At 36.7% G+C, this 22,422-nt stretch overlaps 1 non-coding gene across 1 annotated transcript; it reads right to left on the bottom strand.

Annotated features, from left to right (window-relative positions):
- Positions 1 to 14,779: 14,779 nt before the first annotated feature.
- On the bottom strand, positions 14,780 to 14,886 carry LOC121206691 (small nucleolar RNA R71). The gene has a single exon (XR_005901839.1). It is a non-coding gene; the product is annotated as a small nucleolar RNA R71 (small nucleolar RNA).
- Between the last annotated feature and the right edge of the window lie 7,536 nt (positions 14,887 to 22,422).

The following is a 22,422-nucleotide window of genomic DNA, read 5'->3' as shown; positions in this document are numbered from 1 at the left end:
TATCAAAGCAATAATTAAGAACACATAATTAAGAACAAATCAAATATTTATCATATAATTCAGATAATAATAACAAGATCTATCTTAGGTTTCATTCCCCTTAGGTATTTAGGGGATTTAGTTCATATTTATGAAAGAAAACATCTCAAAAGAATAATGATAACAAAACATAAAGAAAACCCAAGAACTCTTGAAGGGAATTAAAGGGAGATCTTCAGTCTTGAAGGTGAATCCGGCTTCTGAGATGGATCAATCAGCCTCCTTCGAGTAATTCCTTACTTGCTACCCTCCATCCCTTTTCTAGGTACCTCCTAGGGTGTTTATATAGGCTTTAGGATGCTTCAAAACCCTCAAGAGTGGCCTTTTCTGAATAGGACTAGACTTGGGCTAGACAGGGACACGCCGTGTGCAAGTGCTTCAACCCGTGTTCGAGTCTGTTGAATAGACACGGGCGTGTGGTCTACCCGTGTAAGGAAGTCCAGGCCGCGTTGATTTCCCATGTTGGCCTATTTTATCTGTTTTTAGCCCGTTTCTTTCTCCTTTTACCCTCCTATGCTCACCTAAGTATAAAACATGAAATTAAAGGATTAGGAGCATCGAATTCACCAAATCTAAGGAGAAATCATCCATAAATGCGTTAAGCCTGGGATAAAAATATGTATAAATTATGGTTTATCAAATGTTTTGCTGCTTGGGACAGGTATGGAATTAAAAAACATTAAGCATCAAAAGGTTACAAACATAAAAATAGTCTGACATATTGTATTGATTCCTATTCTTCCTCCCTTAATGACCCTTACCTGCTCGCCGCCTTATTTCTCCTCCTCTCATCTTCCTTGTCTCTCCATATATATGAAATCATAGCATGACATTATAACTACGGCTAGCCTACAAGTTTTGGTGCACTAATGAATGAATTTTTTTTTATTGTTGTAACTTTGTCACTATTCATTTTCAATTTTCTTTCAATTAAGAATGCTTTTGGCTTTTTAGGTACTTTTTCTACTCGTATAGACTTTTTTTCTTCTTGCTTTGCACTTTTAGGCTAACCTATAACTCCCATATCACAGTAATATTTCCTATTTCACACTAATTTTATAGCCTCTACCATGATGTATCTACTTAATCCTCAATACGTATGGCCAGACACCTATAATCATGCAATATAGGACAAAAAAAGGGCATATACAAATTAACGTTTTTAAGCTTGAGGTTTGTAATGTGGTTTATCAAGAAGTGTCAAAAGGCTCAAAATTGGTACTAAAGGTGAAGTATAAATAGGATAACTTTTTGGCTTTGGATGTGTTCCAAACAATGCCTTAGGTCATCCTTAAATATCTCATCATGGACAAATTTAATCAACCAAATAAACACAAATTCAACCATTTATCATTCATTCTAGTATGCTCGTTTCCTTGTATTTTCTATATCACTTGGTACAAATGATAGCTTAATACCTATTTACAGTGTACTATATAGAACTTAGTTGTGACAGCCCAAAATTGACCCTAGTCGGGAAGTGGTTTCGGGACCGCTAAACCGAGTCACCGAAAGGTTTGAATGTGATGTTTATTGTCTAGAATATGTAATCATGAATGTGTGAAAATTTCAAGCTTCGATTTAGTCGATTGCATGTGAATTTAGTCAATAGGACTTATATGAGAAAATTTTAAAATGTGATAGGTCAATGCATGAGGACCTATTAGTGCAAGTGGAAGAAAAAGGGGACTTGCATGTCAAATTCCCCCTCCCTAAATGGTAGTGGCCGGCCATGACAAAGTGGATAGGCAATTGGTGATGGGTAAAACATATTATAAAAAGTTTATGACAACATGTTGTGTTAAGAACAATAAAATATAAGGGGAGTGGGAGGAGAAACCAAAGTTGTTTCATCCTTGCTCCCCCATTTTGCCGAAACTAGAAGAAAAAAAAAGGCTTCATCCTCTTTGCTCTTCTTGACCGAAAAATCAAAGGAAGAAGAAAGAGTTCTCTTGCTTATGTTCGGTTTGGATGAGGATTAAGAAGAGGTAAGTACCTTGAAACCCTTGGAAAATTTTGTATAAAGAAGATGGTTAGTTCAAGTTCTAATCATTCCATGGCTTAAGTTTTGATTGTTAGGAGGGTTGATGTTTGGCCAAGTAGGTTGATTTGAGCTTTCGGTTGTGGTTGTCAAGGGAGGAAATGAGATTTTGTTTGTCTTCAACAATTGGTTGGTAAATAAGTGTTAAATGTGAGAAAATTTTGTTTGGGTAATTGAAATAAATAATTAGAGGCTTAATTATCAAAAGGTTTCGGTTTGATATCATTTTTATAAGCATAATTAGTTCAATTTGATAATAAGGTATGAGGTGATAAGTAAAATTTTCATGGTGGTTTAGGTTTAATGACATTCGGCTATGGATTAAAAGTGTTAGCTAATTCGGCATAAGAGTATAAATGTTAATCACTTTATATTTGAAGCCTTGAAGAATAGGTTGTGGAATATTAAAGTGTTGAAGGTTAAATCTTTAAGCTTGGTTAATTTGGACATTCGGCTATTCTTATGACATTAGATACAAGGGTATGAAAGGTTATATATATATATAAGTTTAATTTATTCATGGTAACGTGGCATGTGGATTGGATATATGTTAGTTAATACATGCATTTGGAAGTGATGTGTTTAATAATTAGGTATACGGTTTGGTTTCATTATTGAGTATAAGGGTTAAGTGTTTTAAATTGCCTTTGATGTATACATGTTTATATTGAAATATTAAGGCTATGATAGCCAATTGAGGGTTTCGGCCAAAATATTCAAATAGATTGGTGTGAATGTTTGAGTGATGAATTTGACTCTTGTGTCGAGTTGGGATGATATGTGTATTTTTATAAATAACTAGCAAGGTAATTAAACTAGTTGATTTATTTATTTAAGCTCAAGAACCTAAAGGAGAGGCGTCCAACAAGGGGAAATCGAAGGTCATCGAGTAGCCGACTCGGAATTATTTTACCCAACATACAGTAAGTCATTAAGCATGTAGTTGGTATTATTTCAAATGGTCATAATGTTTATGTATTGATGCTGAATGGAATGAATAAATATACATATATATATATATATATGCATGTACGTATGTGATGATGAAATTGTTGAATGAAAAGAAAAGAGGTAAGATGTACTGAGTTGTTGATCTCGGCACTAAACGTGCGGGTATAACCATTTATGACCATGAGATTGGCGCTAAGTGCGCGGGATTAAATTGTACAGCACTAAGTGTGCGATTTGACTATGTTGCACTAAGTGTGCGAAATGAATATGATGCACTAAGTGTGCGAATTGACCATGCGGCACTAAGTGTGCGAGTTTGACTATGTAGCACTAAGTGTGCGATTTGATTACGTAGCACTAAGTGTGCGAGTTGATTATATAGCACTGAGTGTGCGGACTAAATATACATTCGTGAATCATTATGGACACTATGTGTGCGACACTATTGAGTAGATCGCAGACAGCGGATCGGGTAAGTGTCTTGAGTACATGGCTAATAGGTGCTATGCTTATACTTGGTGTTGAGCTCGGTAAGTTTGAACCTATGTGACAAATATACTTGAAGTCACGTACATAAAATTTATCGTAGGATGGGTGAAAGGCCGTTTAGTCGTTTGATTGTAACGAAAATAAATTGATTTATGAAAATGCTTCAATGTCCTATTGATGAGTATTTGGAATGTGAATGCATGAATTGATATGAAACTGAATCGATAGGTTGGAGGAACTATGGTATGGTTCGGTATGGATGGAGTAAATTGTCTCGTTCCATTTTGTTTCCTCTTGTGATAATGTTATTGATGGATGGTAGTGCATTGCTTATGACTTACTGAGTTATAAACTCACTCGGTGTTTCCTTGTCACCCATTATAGGTTGCTTGGACTCATCTATTTTTGCGGGGTCAAGCCGTCATAGAAGTCATCATATCGGATAGCAAGTTTTGGTACTTTCTTCTTAGTTGGCTTAGAAGAACATTTTGGCATGTATAAGCTATTACATTGTGTTTGAACTTTGGCATGTAAACTTTAAGCCATGCGAAAATGGCACGAATGTTCGATTGAGTTGGATCAAGGGTAGGCATGAAATGGACCTAGTTACTTTCGTAACAGATGCTGGCAGCAGCAGTGTCATGAGATTGAAAAATCACTAAAAATAGTAGGAGTGGAATTAATTGATGAATAAATTATGTAATCGAAGCTCGATGAGTCTGTTTTCATGAGGAAGTAACGATAAGATCATATGGGCAGTGTCTGGAAAATAAATTTTGTAAGGGGTTAAAGTCAGTTAACACCTCGTGTTCGACTCCGGTGTCGGTTTCGGGTTCGGGGTGTTACATTTGATTGGTATCAGAGCTATGGTTTAGTCGGTTCTAGGACTACCATAGCGCGTATGAGTCTAGCTATACATGCCGAATGTTAATGTTTAAATGTGTGATGACTCCTGACGGTTGAAATGTTTTTGTTTTGATTAGTAAATGGACCCCGGTGAAGAAAGAACCCTAGCGGATGACGTTGAGAGTGTAGCGGCTGCTCCTGCACAAGGGACGCCGCCTGTTGAACCTCAGTCATCTGCGAATAATCAAGGTGAGGGGGCTAAACAAGCCTTCTTTACCATGATGAATGAGTGGGTCGCGCAATATGCCCGAACCAACCCGGCTGTCCAACAATTCCCAAATTTGAATAATCCACCCCAAGAGCCTGTAATGCCATCAGTCGCTGATCCTGTGAGGCTGAGTAAGCCACCTGTAGACTTGATTAGGAAACGTGGGGCCGAGGAGTTCAAGGCCATAGTAACTGATGATGCCGAAAGGGCTGAGTTCTGGCTTGATAACACCATTCGGGTGTTCGATGAATTGTCATGCACACCCGACGAATGTCTAAAATGTGCTGTATCTTTGTTGCGAGACTCAGCCTACTATTGGTGGAGGACCTTGATTTCCATAGTCCCGAACGAGCGAGTAACTTGGGACTTCTTTCAAACGGAATTCTGAAAGAAATTTATTAGCCAACGGTTCATTGATCAGAAGCGTAAGGAGTTCTTGGAACTCAAGCAAGGCCGTATGACTGTATCGGAATACGAACATGAATTCGTAAGACTTAGTAGGTATGCCCGGGAGTGTGTAGCTGATGAGGTTGCTATGTGCAAAAGATTCGAGGAAGGATTGAATGAAGATTTAAAGCTACTAATGGGTATTTTGGAAATAAAAGAATTCGTAACACTAGTCGAACGAGCCTGCAAGGCAGAAGGACTTGGAAAGGAGAAGAGGAAGGCTGAATTTGAAGCTAGAGATTATCGTAAAAGATCGACGGGTAAAGCTCCGTTCTCAGCTGTAAAGAAGTTCAGGGAGGACATTAATAAGTCGAGGGCGACTGCGGGAATTTGCATCTGGGCAAGACCATCGATGGGCTGCCGAGCTACTTCGGTAGCTAGTGTGGGCAATAATCGTCACGAGAAACCTGAATGTCCCCAATGTGGAAGACGACACCTAGGTGAATGTTGGGGCAAGTCTACTAGCAGGGCCTGTTACGGATGCGGTTCGAAGGACCACTTCATTAGATATTGCACGGAGCTGGATGAGAAGAATAAGATTCAAGGTGCAAGACCTAGTGGAGTGACATCTAGAGGTAGACCACCGAGAATTTTAGGAGGCAGGGGTGGTAGTCAGAGGGGGGCCTCTGATACGGCCGATCGAGCCGAGAACCGTACTCTTGCTAGAGCATATGCCATTCGCGCACGAGAGGAGGCATCCTCCCCCGACGTCATCACTGGTACCTTCACTCTCTTTGATACTAATGTGATTGCATTGATTGACCCTGGTTCTACTCATTCATATGTATGCGAAACCTTAGCAACCAGTAAGACTCTACCTGTTGAGTCTACTGAGCTCGTAATTCGAGTATCAAACCCTTTGGGTCAATGCGTACTTGTTGATAAAGTGTGTAAGAGATGCCCTCTAATAATCCGAGAATCCTATTTTCCGGCCGATTTGATGCTTTTGCTGTTCGACGAGTTTGATGTTATTCTTGGTTTGGATTGGTTAACCGCGCATGATGCGGTTGTGAATTGCAAAAGCAAGACTATCGATTTGAGGTGCGCAAATAACGAAATAATCCGAGTTGAGTCTGCGGACTTAAGGGGGGTTGCCAGCTGTAATATCAGCAATGTTGGCCCAGAAATATGTAAGGAAAGGGTGCGAAGCATACCTCGCGTATGTACTTGATGACAAGGAGTTAGAAAAGAAACCCGAATCGGTGCCGGTGGTTTGTGAATACCCGGATGTTTTTCCTGAAGAGTTACCGGGTTTGCCACCTGTTCGGGAGGTAGAGTTTGGTATTGAGCTTGTACCTAGAACTACGCCAATTTTGATCGCTCCGTATCGTATGGCACTAACCGAGTTAAAAGAGTTGAAAGCTCAGTTGCAAGAATTGACGGATAGAGGTTTCGCTCGACCGAGTTTCTCACCTTGGGGTGCACCAGTATTGTTCGTGAAAAAGAAGGACGGAACTATGAGGTTGTGCATTAACTATCGTCAACTGAATAAAGTGACGATAAAGAATAAGTATCCGTTACCGCGTATTGATGATCTGTTCGATCAATTAAAGGGAGCATCGGTGTTTTCAAAGATAGATTTGAGATCGGGTTATTATCAGTTGCGGATTCGAGATTCGGACGTACCCAAAACTGCTTTCAGAACGAGGTACGGTCACTACGAGTTCTTAGTGATGCCGTTTGGGCTCACTAATGCCCCTGCGGTGTTTATGGATTTGATGAATCGGATCTTCAGGCCGTATTTGGATCGGTTCGTAGTTGTGTTTATTGATGACATCTTGGTCTATTCAAGAGATGAGACCGAACATGCTGAGCATCTGAGGCTAGTGTTGCAAATTTTGCGGGATAAGCAGTTATATGCTAAGTTCAGTAAGTGTGAGTTCTGGTTAAGAGAGGTTAGCTTCTAGGGTCATGTGGTATCCGCATCGGGTATTCGAGTTGACCCGAGCAAAATTTCAGCCATACTTAACTGGAAGCCTCCGAGAAATGTTACCGAAGTCCAGAGCTTTCTAGGGCTCGCCGGTTATTACCGACGATTTGTCAAAGGTTTCTCGATGATAGCCACACCAATGACGAAGCTACTTCAAAAGGATGTTAAGTTCGAATGGACGGAGAAATGTCAGAAAAGCTTCGATCAACTGAAAACTCATTTGACTGAAGCTCCAATTTTGGTGCAACCCGAACCGGGTAAAGAGTTTGTCATTTATAGTGACGCATCCCTACTTGGGTTGGGTTGCGTGTTGATGCAAGAAGGTCGAGTTGTGGCCTATGCGTCGAGACAATTGAAGCCACACGAGAGAAATTATCCGACCCACGACCTCGAACTAGCTGCCATCGTATTTGCTTTAAAAATATGGCGACATTATTTATTTGGTGAGAAGTGCCATGTATTTTCGGATCACAAAAGTCTCAAATATTTGATGACTCAAAGAGACCTAAATCTGCGTCAAAGACGTTGGCTTGAGTTGTTGAAAGATTACGAGCTTGCCATCGATTACCACCCGGGAAAGGCTAATGTGGTTGCGGACGCCTTAAGCCGAAAATCGTTGTTTGCTTTACGAGCGATGAATGTGCACTTGTCTGTTCTACCCGACAATGTGTTAGTAGCTGAATTAAAAGCCAAACCATTATTGATTCATCAAATTCGTGAAGCCCAGAAAGTTGATGATGAATTGGTTGCAAAACGGGCTGAGTGTGTTCCGAACAAGGAATCGGAGTTTCGAATGGATGATGATGATTGTTTGAGGTTTAGAAGTCGTTTGTGTGTTCCAAGGAATTCGGAACTTATTTCGATGATTTTGAATGAGGCTCATAGTGGCCGAATGTCTATCCACCCGGGTAGTACTAAAATGTACAACGATCTGAAACGTCAATTTTGGTGGCATGGTATGAAACGAGACATCTCTGACTTTGTTTCGAGATGCTTAATATGTCAACAAGTGAAAGCAGAACATCAAGTGCCTTCAGGATTACTTCAGCCGATCATGATACCCGAGTGGAAATGGGATCGAGTCACAATGGACTTTGTGTCCGGGCTGCCATTGTCAGCAAGTAAGAAGGATGCGATTTGGGTTGTTGTCGATCGACTGACTAAGTCGGCTCACTTTATTCCCGTGCGTACGGATTTTTCATTGGATAAACTAGCCGAATTGTACGTCTCTCAGATTGTGAGATTACATGGAGTACCTATTTCTATCGTGTCGGATAGAGATCCAAGATTCACCTCACGATTTTGGAAGAAATTGCAAGAAGCTTTGGGTACCAAGCTGCATTTTAGCACCGCTTTTCACCCCCAAACCGATGGTCAATCCGAGTGGATAATTCAGATACTTGAGGATATGTTGAGATGTTGCATCCTCGAGTTCAGTAGTTCATGGGAACGGTATTTACCTTTGATTGAATTCGCTTACAACAATAGTTTTCAATCAAGTATTAAGATGGCACCTTATGAGGCTTTGTACGGTCGTAAATGCCGTACGCCATTGTTTTGGACCGAGCTTGGTGAAAGTAAAATTTTCAGAGTTGATTTGATTAAAGATGCCGAACAAAAAGTAAAGGTAATCTGCGAAAGTCTGAAGGTAGCCACAGATCGTCAAAAATCGTATGCGGATTTAAAACGAAAGGACATTGAATATCAGGTGGGAGATAAAGTGTTTCTTAAATTGTCACCTTGGAAGAAGGTACTCAGATTTGGCCGTAAAGGCAAGTTGAGCCCGAGATTCATTGGGCCGTACGAAATTTCCGAACGAGTGGGGCCGGTTGCATATAGATTGATTTTGCCCCCTGAACTTGAAAGGATGCACGATGTCTTCCATGTTTCAATGCTTCGACGTTATAGATCCGATCCGTCACATGTGATTAATCCCTCAGAAGTTGAAATTCAATCTGACTTGAGCTATGAAGAAGAACCGATTCATATCCTAGCTCGTGAAGTGAAAGAGTTGCGAAATAAAAGGGTTCCGTTGGTTAAGGTGTTGTGGCTCAAACACGGGATCGAGGAAGCAACCTGGGAACCTGAGAGCTCGATGAAAGAACGATATCCAAACCTATTTACCGGTAAGATTTTCGAGGACGAAAATTTCTTAAGTGAGGGAGAGTTGTGACAGCCCAAAATTGACCCTAGTCGGGAAGTGGTTTCGGGACCGCTAAACCGAGTCACCGAAAGGTTTGAATGTGATGTTTATTGTCTAGAATATGTAATCATGAATGTGTGAAAATTTCAAGCTTCGATTTAGTCGATTGCATGTGAATTTAGTCAATAGGACTTATATGAGAAAATTTTAAAATGTGATAGGTCAATGCATGAGGACCTATTAGTGCAAGTGGAAGAAAAAGGGGACTTGCATGTCAAATTCCCCCTCCCTAAATGGTAGTGGCCGGCCATGACAAAGTGGATAGGCAATTGGTGATGGGTAAAACATATTATAAAAAGTTTATGACAACATGTTGTGTTAAGAACAATAAAATATGAGGGGAGTGGGAGGAGAAACCAAAGTTGTTTCATCCTTGCTCCCCCATTTTGCCAAAACTAGAAGAAAAAAAAAAGGCTTCATCCTCTTTGCTCTTCTTGACCGAAAAATCAAAGGAAGAAGAAAGAGTTCTCTTGCTTATGTTCGGTTTGGATGAGGATTAAGAAGAGGTAAGTACCTTGAAACCCTTGGAAAATTTTGTATAAAGAAGATGGTTAGTTCAAGTTCTAATCATTCCATGGCTTAAGTTTTGATTGTTAGGAGGGTTGATGTTTGGCCAAGTAGGTTGATTTGAGCTTTCGGTTGTGGTTGTCAAGGGAGGAAATGAGATTTTGTTTGTCTTCAACAATTGGTTGGTAAATAAGTGTTAAATGTGAGAAAATTTCGTTTGGGTAATTGAAATAAATAATTAGAGGCTTAATTATCAAAAGGTTTCGGTTTGATATCATTTTTATAAGCATAATTAGTTCAATTTGATAATAAGGTATGAGGTGATAAGTAAAATTTTCATGGTGGTTTAGGTTTAATGACATTCGGCTATGGATTAAAAGTGTTAGCTAATTCGGCATAAGAGTATAAATGTTAATCACTTTATATTTGAAGCCTTGAAGAATAGGTTGTGGAATATTAAAGTGTTGAAGGTTAAATCTTTAAGCTTGGTTAATTTGGACATTCGGCTATTCTTATGACATTAGATACAAGGGTATGAAAGGTTATATATATATATAAGTTTAATTTATTCATGGTAACTTGGCATGTGGATTGGATATATGTTAGTTAATACATGCATTTGGAAGTGATGTGTTTAATAATTAGGTATACGGTTTGGTTTCATTATTGAGTATAAGGGTTAAGTGTTTTAAATTGCCTTTGATGTATACATGTTTATATTGAAATATTAAGGCTATGATAGCCAATTGAGGGTTTCGGCCAAAATATTCAAATAGATTGGTGTGAATGTTTGAGTGATGAATTTGACTCTTGTGTCGAGTTGGGATGATATGTGTATTTTTATAAATAACTAGCAAGGTAATTAAACTAGTTGATTTATTTATTTAAGCTCAAGAACCTAAAGGAGAGGCGTCCAACAAGGGGAAATCGAAGGTCATCGAGTAGCTGACTCAGAATTATTTTACCCAACATACAGTAAGTCATTAAGCATGTAGTTGGTATTATTTCAAATGGTCATAATGTTTATGTATTGATGCTGAATGGAATGAATAAATATACATATATATATGCATGTACGTATGTGATGATGAAATTGTTGAATGAAAAGAAAAGAGGTAAGATGTACTGAGTTGTTGATCTCGGCACTAAACGTGCGGGTATAACCATTTATGACCATGAGATTGGCGCTAAGTGCGCGGGATTAAATTGTACAGCACTAAGTGTGCGATTTGACTATGTTGCACTAAGTGTGTGAAATGAATATGATGCACTAAGTGTGTGAATTGACCATGCGGCACTAAGTGTGCGAGTTTGACTATGTAGCACTAAGTGTGCGATTTGATTACGTAGCACTATGTGTGCGAGTTGATTATATAGCACTGAGTGTGCGGACTCAATATACATTCGTGAATCATTATGGACACTATGTGTGCGACACTATTGAGTAGATCGCGGACAGCGGATCGGGTAAGTGTCTTGAGTACATGGCTAATAGGTGCTATGCTTATACTTGGTGTTGAGCTCGGTAAGTTTGAACCTATGTGACAAATATACTTGAAGTCACGTACATAAAATTTATCGTAGGATGGGTGAAAGGCCGTTTAGTCGTTTGATTGTAACGAAAATAAATTGATTTATGAAAATGCTTCAATGTCCTATTGATGAGTATTTGGAATGTGAATGCATGAATTGATATGAAACTGAATCGATAGGTTGGAGGAACTATGGTATGGTTCGGTATGGATGGAGTAAATTGTCTCGTTCCATTTTGTTTCCTCTTGTGATAATGTTATTGATGGATGGTAGTGCATTGCTTATGACTTACTGAGTTATAAACTCACTCGGTGTTTCCTTGTCACCCATTATAGGTTGCTTGGACTCATCTATTTTTGCGGGGTCAGGCCGTCATCGAAGTCATCATACCGGATAGCAAGTTTTGGTACTTTCTTCTTAGTTGGCTTAGAAGAACATTTTGGCATGTATAAGCTATTACATTGTGTTTGAACTTTGGCATGTAAACTTTAAGCCATGCGAAAATGGCACGAATGTTCGATTGAGTTGGATCAAGGGTAGGCATGAAATGGACCTAGTTACTTTCGTAACAGATGCTGGCAGTAGCAGTGTCATGAGATTGAAAAATCACTAAAAATAGTAGGAGTGGAATTAATTGATGAATAAATTATGTAATCGAAGCTCGATGAGTCTGTTTTCATGAGGAAGTAACGATAAGATCATATGGGCAGTGTCTGGAAAATAAATTTTATAAGGGGTTAAAGTCAGTTAACACCTCGTGTTCGACTCCGGTGTCGGTTTCGGGTTCGGGGTGTTACATTAGTAGTCTAATAATCGAAGGTTTAGAATCACCTATCATCATGCCAGATTTATTCTTAAACACAAGAAACATATGTACATGCTCCTAACCAATCACTTGTATTTCTACAAGCTCAAGCACACCAAAAAACATAAAAATTTAAAAACAATCTATGTTACCCTCACGCTTTAGTTGACACATTGTCCTTATTGTGTAGCCTATCAAAAGATAAGGAAATAAGTTACCTGATTTATTATGATTGTTTTAACTGCTACTAGTGGGTGCTTCCTCCTTTGATCATGTGAAGTTTAGATATGTTTGCGCCTCCTTTGTGTTGGGTTCCTACATAGAAAGTTTAAACAGAATGCAACATACTAAAATTTACTTATTAATCCTACTTCTACAAAGTCTAAATTAAAATTATCCAAAAATTAATACAAGTCTATATAAAATTAAAAATATTTCAATCATCCTCATCCTTCCTTGTCCATCTCCTTATCCCCTTCATCCTCCTCTTATTCTTCTTCCTCTTTGCTTTTCGGTGCTTCTTCTTCTTGTTCTATACTCGTCGAACCAAACATATCTAGTGTATAATTAGGGAATCGAATGTTATTTTTCCTAACAAACTCTTAAAAAATTGGTTTTGATTCTTGCTTCTACTACATCATCCAGTCTAACTTTGGATGACTATTCTCACTAACGTCTTGTTGAGCTCGTGCCAACCTTTTTCACAAAGTGGGTGTAACTATCATTTCTTGTTGTTGTTTGTTCCAATATTTTATCTGTTTGTCCCGTAGCTCGATGTATTGTTGGAACAAGGTGTCCCCAATAATGCTTTAGGATGGTTTCAACGATTGCTTAGTGGATGTCATAGGTACACCCGCCTTTTTGCATAAAGCCTTCACTAAATGGAGAGACAAAACTCCCACCTTCTGGCTATTAATACATCTTCCCATGTTCTGGTGGATCCGTTTTCCAACACATACCTGCTTTTTCTGTAGAATAGCATAGAGTAAACTGCTCTAAAGGTATTAACTTTAGAAACATTTAAAATAGGTACAATTTCTGTGATAACGAATTGAATCCACATCTTAGCTTCAGGAAACATAATAGCTTGATAGAAAGATACTGGGATATTGGTACTTGATAACTCTTGAAAAGAGTTATATTTCATACTTTTACACTTAATTAATTGCTTGTACTTAAGTAAAATTAGCTTCAGTTTAGGTAATTGCATGATTATTTCTAGTCAATAGAGCACTGCATCTAAGAACTTGATATGGTGATTACTTTATTTTGCATCTTTACTTTTAATTGCTTGTGGAAAGGTCTTGTTAAGGTTGAATGACAGGTTTAAGGGAGAAGAATAGTAGAGGATGGAGGTTTTTCAAGGCACTATGAGAGGTTGCCATTGTAATGCTGGTGAAGAAAATGAAAAACACCTAGTCAACAATGAGAGCACTCAACATTTTGTCCCCTACATGTACGTGTAATGGAGAATATTCATCTCAAAATTAGGGAAAAATCAATCATTGGCTGGCGGCTTTTACCCTAAAGAACAACCTAAGTATAAAAGGCAATAAAAAGGGGAGAGACAAAAAAACGATAATTTTTCTAAGCTTGGGTAGAGGTCTTATTGTGGTAAGAAGGGAAAGTTGAGCTAACTGTGAACTTTGGTGAAGAAGAGCAACAAAACACAGAGTTGGGGGAATTTGAGTTTCGAAACCCAAATTTCTTCCTCTATATTTTGTTTCAATTCTTCTATTCTAAACTAATATTTTAGGATATCAATGATTTATTTCAATTGTAATCTCTACTAGTATACTCCATTACTCTCACTTCTACTGTGTTAATCCCAATTTAACTTTATTAAACATCATTCGATACATTTATTTTTTATGTTCAATTATGATAACTTAGACAAAGAGCACTCATCCAATCCTCATACGAATGATACTATAACTTAGACAAAAAGCACTCATCCAATCCTCATAGGAACGATACCCACTCATCACTTTATTACTTGATTCGACGTGTACACTTAAACAATTCTCACATCATATTCACACACGATAAGTTTTTGACACCGTTATTGGGGATTGGCGATTGGTAACTTTATTTTTTGTTATTATAATTTTTATAGTTTTAGTTGCTTTTTTATATGTTCCATGATCTCTACAGGTCTATTACTAGCTATATGCATTCCTGCTGAAAGACTCTATCCTTTAGATCCAAAAATTGAATGGACTTTGCTAAGAAGGAGAAGATAACAAAGAGCAATGAATTAAGATGGTAACAATCCACTTGCTATGAATAAGCAACTTAATCTAGGAGCTCAAAATATTAATCCTCCTGTTGCTCAGATGTTTGATGATTGGGATAGGCCAATTTGAGAGCATGTAGTGCCTATCTTAGAAAACCTGAATCCTGAAATAGTCAGGCCATAAATTTAAGCTCCACACGTTGAATTGAAACCTTTAATCTTTTAGATGCTTTGATCAATTGGTCAGTTTGGTGGTTTGCCAACCGACGATCCCATATTACACTTGAGACTTTTTTTGGAGGTTTGTGATTTTTTCACACAACAAGGTGTCCTTAAAGATGCCTTAAAACTCAAATTGTTTCCTTATTCTTTAAGTGATCGTGCTAGAACATGGCTCAGCTCTTTACCATCTTGAATAGTAGAGTCATGGGATGATCTTTGTCAAATATTTATGCTGTGATATAACCCACCCAATATGAATGCCAAACTGAGAAATGACATAACATCCTTTAAGCAACTAGAGGATGAAACACTATATAAAGCATTGGAAAGGTTCAAAGATTTGCTTAGGAAACATCCTATGCTTGGATTTTAGCATTGGACCCAAATGGAGATGTTCTACAATGGTTTAAATACACAGACACAAATGATGGTTGATGCTTCAGCTAATAGAACTTTGTTGGATAAATCCTACAATGAGGACTACGAGATTTTGGAGAGAATTGCTAATAATGATTATCAATACCCCACAAGAAGATTTGGAATTGGTAGAACAGTGGCTAGATCATTTGAACTTGATGCTATTACCTCGTTTACTACTCAAGCATCTTCTTTAGCCAACATGATAAAGACCATGCAGAAGCCTAGTGAGGTTAAAAAGCTGAAAACAGCTGGGTTATCTTGTGCTTATTGTGGTGAGGATCACGTGTTTAAAGAGTGTCCCTCGAACCCTGCATCTGTTTACTATACGGGAAACTTCAATAGGAACAACAATACTTATTCCAACATATATAACCCTGGTTGGAAACAACTCTCAAATTTTGGGTGAAACAATCAAGGAGCTAGAAATTCCAACACGGCTATTAGACCCAACGCCATGACTGTTCCACTTGGTTTCACTCAGTATATACCGCCTTAATAATGAGTTCAATAAGAAAATAATCATCTTCTTCCTCATCTATTGAGTCTTTACTGAAAGAGTATATGGACAAGAGCAGTGCTGTGATCCAGAGTCAAACATCATTATTACGAACTTTAGAGAACTAAATAGGACAGATAGTTAATGCTTTGAACTCAAAAACCCAAGGAACTTTGCCTTCTGATACTAAGCATGCAAGATCACATGGGAAAGAACATTGTAAATCAATCACTCTTAGAAGTGGCACATAGCTAGATAGAGTAGTCAATAATGTTCCTCTTGGACTAATGGATTCAGAAACAATTACGAGAAAAACCCTTAAATAACCCAATAAGAGCACCACAACTGAGAAAACAGGACCAAACAATGCCGAAGCAAACTAAGATAACACTGCCAAACTCAAAGCCTAGACAAAATAGTCATTACAACCTGAAGTTTGCCCACCCCCACCATGTCCTCAATTCTTTCAAAATCATGAAAAAGGCCAACATTTTAGGAAATTCTTGGATGTCCATAAGCAACTTCACATCAATATACCTTTGGTGAAAGCCTTGGAGCAAATACCTAACTATGCCAAGTTTATGAAAGACATACTTTCAAAGAAAAGACAATTGTGAGAATTTGAAACAATTTGAAGGACATACTTTCAAAGAAAAGATGATTGTGAGAATTTGAAATAATCACACTCACTGAAGGGTGCACCGTTATGTTGATAAATAAATTACCTCTAAAGTTGTAGGACCTACGAAGCTTCACAATACCTTTTTCAATTGGAAACCAACATGTTGGGAAGGCCTTGTGTGATTTAGGTACGAGCACAAACTTTATGCCCATGTTTGTAATAAAAAAATTGGGAATTGATGAAGCAAAACCTACCACTGTAACCTTGCAATTGGCAAATTGATAATATGCATACTTAGAAGGTAAAATCGAGGATGTTTTGGTAAGGGTAGATAAATTCATTTTTCCTGCTAATTACATTATGTTAGACTGTAAAGCTGACAAATATAATCCTATTATTCTGGGCCGACTTTTCTTTGCAATAGGTAGGACTGTGATTGTTGTTCAAAAGGGAGAATTAACTATGAGGGTGAAAGATCAACACATCACTTTTAATGTTTTCAAGGCTCTAAAATGTGATAATGATATTGAAGAGTGTCATGCTGTCAGTTTGTTAGATTCCGTCGTGGAAGAGGAATTTGAGAAAGGATACCATGAAAAAGAGCATAGTGAATAAGGTTCAATTGATATTGATGATGAAGAGCCATTAGGAAGGCCTAACTAATTCTCAGTAGACTTGGAAAGAGGTTTGACATATTAGATTTATCTACTTGAACTTTCAGACCTTCTAAATTGTCCATAGAAGAACCACCCACCTTAGATTTAAAGCATCTACCTTCACAATTAAAGTATGCATATTTAGGAAAGGATAACATACTACCCGTGGTTGTGTCTACTGAGCTGACTGATGAGCAAGAGGTCAAGTTGTTAGCTATACTTAAGAAATTCAAAAAGGCATTAGGTTGGACAATCGCAGATATTAAAGGAATCAACCCCACATTCTGTATGCACAAAATTTTGCTGAAAGACTGTTACGACAATTTTATTGACCAGCAAAGGAGGTTGAACCCCTTTATCAAAGAGGTGGTGAAAAAAGAGATAATCAAATGGTTGGATGCTGGCATTATCTACAAAATCTCTAACAGCTCTTGGGTGAGTCTAGTCCAATGTGTGGCAAAGAAGGGAAGGGATGTGTCATCGTGGTTAGTAACAACAATAATAAGCTTATACCTAAACGAACTGTCACGAGATGGCAAGTATACATGGATTACCGTAAGCTCAAGAAAGCCACAAGGAATGACCATTTTCCACTGCCTTTCATTGACCAAATGTTAGATCGATTAGTTGGAAAGGACTTTTACAGTTTCTTAGATGGATAATCTAGGTATAATCAGATTGCAAGTATAATAGCCCGATTTAGACCCTATTTGAAATGGTGGTTTTGGGACCACGAATCTGAGTCAGAAAAATTTTTAAAAATTATTTTTTGTGTTTATTATATGTGAATTTATATGTGTGAAATTTTCGTGATTAAATTTTGTCTTTTGAGTGCTTGATCAAATAAAATGGCTTAATCGCGTAAAATGGAAATTTTATGGTTAATTGAAAAAGGGCTGAAATGAATGTATCTTTATATGTTGAGGCAGTTAAAATGTAATTAGACCATTAACATATGGGATGGACGGTTGTAACCTGTTGTTATAATGGTTCCATATTTTATAATAAAGGTTAATTATGTAAATTAACTAATATGTTAATATATGTTATAATATCACATAATTAAAAAGCCATTGTTCATACTTTTTCTTTGACCGAATAATAAAAAGAAAAGAGAAAAATAAAATCTTTAGGTATTCAACCATTCTCAAGCTTGATTCAAGGTGAGTTCTAGCTCAGATTTTCATAATTTTTATGTTTTTGAGATTGTTGCTATGTTATCTACAAAGCCCATACTCGAAGTTTTGATTTTGATGAATATTTTGAGTTATGTCATTGTTGAAAACTTGTGATTTTTTTGTTTGGTGATGGAAAATAAAAGATATGTGATAGATTAACATGTTTTGTATTGGAATTTTTGATGATTTTGAATAGTTAGGACTAAATTGCAAAAATAATAAATTGAGGGACTAAAATGTGAAACAAATGAAATGTATGGACTTGTTTGAACACTAGGAACATTCAGTCTAAGCATGGTGTGTGCAAATTTTGCATGTTTTGTGTTTTATGCAATTTGGACTAAATTGTAAAAAGTGTAAAATCTCAGAGGTAAAATGATAATTTTCCCATTTATGTGTTTTTGGACTAAATTGAATGAAAATATGTTTGAATGAGTTTAATTTTAATATGTTTAGATCAATAACCAAAGAAATCGAATTTGGATCAGGGAAAAACTAAAGTTTTCGACTAATCGTCCCGTTTCGTTTTTCATCATCCGAGGTAAGTTTATAAACAAATATACGTTGTTAATTTTAATTAAATGTGAGTTATATATGCTGAAATGAAATATGTGAATATATATATATATATGAGTTAGTCGAATGTGTACAAGCTTGGCAGCTATGTTTATGAATTCGTGTCGACTGAGTTATGACTTCCGGAAGCCCCGTATGAACCATAGGATTCCGATATGTGATTTCGTGTAAGACCATGTCTGGGACATTGGCATTGATATATGTGATTTCGTGAAAGACCACGTCTGGGACATTGACATCGATGTATACGGTTACGTGTAAGACCATGTATGGGACATCGGCATCGTATTTGATTCATGTAAGACCCTGTCTGGGATAGTGGCATCAATATGAGATAGCATGTAAGAACACGTTTGGGACATCAGCATTGTATGGTATATGTGATTATCCGAGTATCCTATTCAATTCCGAATGGTTTAACGGGCAATGATAAGTTGTGAACGAAGTTGTAAATCGAGCTAAAATGATCAGGTATGAGTTAGTTAATCACCTATCTAAAAATAAGGTAAGTTGGCCATTTAATATGTTGTCCAAATAATACAAGTTACTAATGTAAACATATGTGCAATTGGTGGTATACTCGGCCATATAATATAAATATCTATGTGATTATTATACTCTGATTTATGAATATATGCATATAGGTCTATATGTACTTGTTATGATAAAGATATTTTGGCTTGGAATTTGAATGGTAGTTTGTTAATGTATATATATGTTCATTCGACCATGAATAATTTATATGGGAAAGTACACGTAATACATGAAATTGTAAGCTTAAGATTTAAAGTGATTATGATAGTATAATTTGGTTTAGTTTAAATGAATTGATTATGTCAATTAGTTGTTTATTTGCTTAAGGCTTACTAAGCTTAAATAGCTTACAGTGTGTATTCTTGTTTACCTCTGTTTTATAGATTTTGGATTCAAGTTACGAGGTCGGGGATCGTCAGTAAAGTCTATCACACTATCGACTGTTTTCGGTATTTTTATAAGTGAACTTTCGAATCTATGGCATGTATAGGCTAGATTATACTTTTGAAATGTTGGATTTTGGTTTATGTATAATTTAAGCCATGTGAAAATGGCTTAACATCTATGCTTGAATTTAGTTATGTTTGATTATGGTTTAAGTTCATTTTGGTTATAATGATATGGGCCATGGATGAATGGTATTTGTGATATGTGTTTTGTGCATTGAAGTTGGTTGATGATTTTGGTTGTGGTTTGAGTGAATCGACTAAGATATATATAATAGTATGAATTATGTTTGTTATGCTACCTTTGGTTTATATGATTTGATTATGTTTTATATGTGTTAGTAATGGTTTAAAATTAGTTGACGAGTATATTTGAATAAATGTTGAAATGAGATAATGAATATATTTGATTAATAGTTCGGCATTTGTGTGTATATTTACATTCTTGCATATGATGCATTAGTTTGACATATACATTATTTCAAAGTAAATATATATTGAGGTGATTGGTCATGTGTTTTGGTAGTGAGTTGAATGATGATTGTATAGAGAAAAAAATATTTTAGTTGTGGTTTTATATTGATGTATTGGGAAGATGTGATTTGCATTATAAGTAGTTCAAGTTAATGAGCTCAATACAAAGAACATATGTGTTTGATATGTTTGTTATATAATTCGATAAAGAAGTTATGTTAGTTATAATGTATATTCAGTTATGTTATTAAATATTTTGATGTGTTTTTATGGCATATTTTATGAGATGAATTGGTATGCTTCTTGTGTATATATATTTGGTGATTTAAATTATGACCACTTGAATAGTAAAAAGAAATGTAATGTTAACATTATAATCGAATGGCCATAAGTAAAATTAAGTATATTGATCAATGATATGAGAATGTAAATTTGGTTATATGAGTGTTAATTATGTATGAAATTAGCATGTGAATGGGGTGTATCATGGGTTGTATTTTATGTTTAATTAATGGTTTATAATGGTATACTAAAATGTGTATTATATATTGTATTAAAAATATATTTGTTATTTATTAATTTAAAGTGACATGTTAGCATGTATTTGATATATGTATCTAATGTCTTAAGATATGTGCATGAAACTATCATATAATAATCTATGTTATAATTTTTTTTAATAAATTGGATGTTAAAGGAAAAGCACATTTGATTTGTATAATTGAAATTGTATTATCTTAAACATGAATAGTAATGTTTAACTTACTTAAGCTGTGTACGGTTTGGTAATGCCTCATAACCCCACTCTGGTGATGGATACGGGTTAGGGGGTGTTATAGCAAGTTCCCTAGATGAGAAAGAAAAGACAACATTCACCTATCTGTATGGTACATTCGCCTTCAGAAGAATGCCCTTTGGTCTGTGTAATGCTCTAGCAACATTCCAAAGGTGCAGGATTTCCATATTCTCGGATATGGTTGAGAATTTCCTTAAAGTGTTTATGGATGATTTCTCAGTACATGGGAATGATTTTCAAGGTTGTTTGCACAACTTAGAATTGGTACTTCAACACTGTGAACCTCATCTTAAAATGGGAGAAGTGTCATTTCATTGTAAGAGAAGGCATTGTCCTAGGGAATCAGGTTTCCCATAAAGGAATCAAAGTTGACAAGGAAAAAATCGAAGTGATTGAGAAGCTGCCACCTCTAACGAGTGTTAAGGGAATGGAATTTCTTAGGCCATGTTGGATTATGTAGGAGATTTATCAAAGGCTTCTCCAAGATAAACCTTTCATCTTTGATAAACCTTGTTTGTTAGCTTTCGAGGAGTTAAAAAATTGACTAGTGGCTGCACCGATTGTAATAGCTTCTGAGTGGACACTACCAGTCGAGCTCATGTGTGATGCTAGTGATTATGCTATGGGCGGATTATTGGAGTAAAGGAAAGGCAAAATATTTCATGCGATCAATTATGCTAGTTGGACTCTAATTGATGTGCAGCTTTACACCACCACTGAAAATGAACTATTGGTTGGTAGTTGTATTCGATAAATTTTGATCATAGTTAGTTGGTACAAAAGTCACATTTTACATAGACCATTGTGCCATTAGGTATTTAGTAACTAAAAAATATGCAAAGCCAAGACTAATTCGATGGATACTCTTGCTGTAAGAGTTTGATTTGGAGATTTGAGACAAAAAGGGAACCGGAAATTGAGTGGCAGATCATCTATCAAGATTAGAAGCTGGAAATGAAGATGACAATATCAAGCTTATTAAAGATGATTTCCTAGAAAAGTAGTTGTTAATTGCCATGGCATTGCATTCGTATGTTGATATTGTAAACTTCTTAGTCAGTGGACTATTGCCATCTAATCTGAATAGCTAGGGCAAATGGAAATTCTTGAATGATGCAAGGTTCTACTATTGGGATGAGCCTTATCTATATAAGTAATGTGATGATCAAATAATTCAAAGATGTATTCCTGATGAAGAGATGAATAGTGTATTGCAGCATTCTAATTTAGCCCCGTATGGAGAGCATTTTGGAAGTGTAAGAATCGTAACAAAGGTACTCCAATTTGGGTTCTATTGGCCTAATTTGTTCAAAAAAGCTCATGAATTTTATAAGACATGCGATCATTGTCAAAGAACATGCAACCTATTAAGGAGGCATGAAACGCCATTGCTAAATGTTTTAGAAATCAAGTTGTTTGATGTTTGGGGGATAGACTTTATGGGTCCATTTCCACCCTCATTTAGCAATTTATTCCTACTTATGGCAGTAGACTATGTCTCCAAATGGGTAGAAGCCATAGATCTACCTGCCAATGATGCCAGATTAGTGATGAAGTTACTGCACAAAAACATCTACACGAGATCCGATATGCCTTGAGCCATCATTAGTGATAAGGGATCTCACTTCGATTGCAAGCTAGTTGCCAATGCCCTGCAAAGTGGAGAAGTGGACATTGAAGCAAGATAAAATATGGGTTGGAAAGAGA

The sequence above is a fragment of the Gossypium hirsutum genome, chromosome A01 (genome assembly GCF_007990345.1).
Source record: "Gossypium hirsutum isolate 1008001.06 chromosome A01, Gossypium_hirsutum_v2.1, whole genome shotgun sequence".
In the NCBI taxonomy this organism is placed as follows: domain Eukaryota; kingdom Viridiplantae; phylum Streptophyta; class Magnoliopsida; order Malvales; family Malvaceae; genus Gossypium; species Gossypium hirsutum.
Note: the sequence above shows the minus strand (reverse complement) of the source record. Positions and strands in the feature narration are given on the sequence as shown.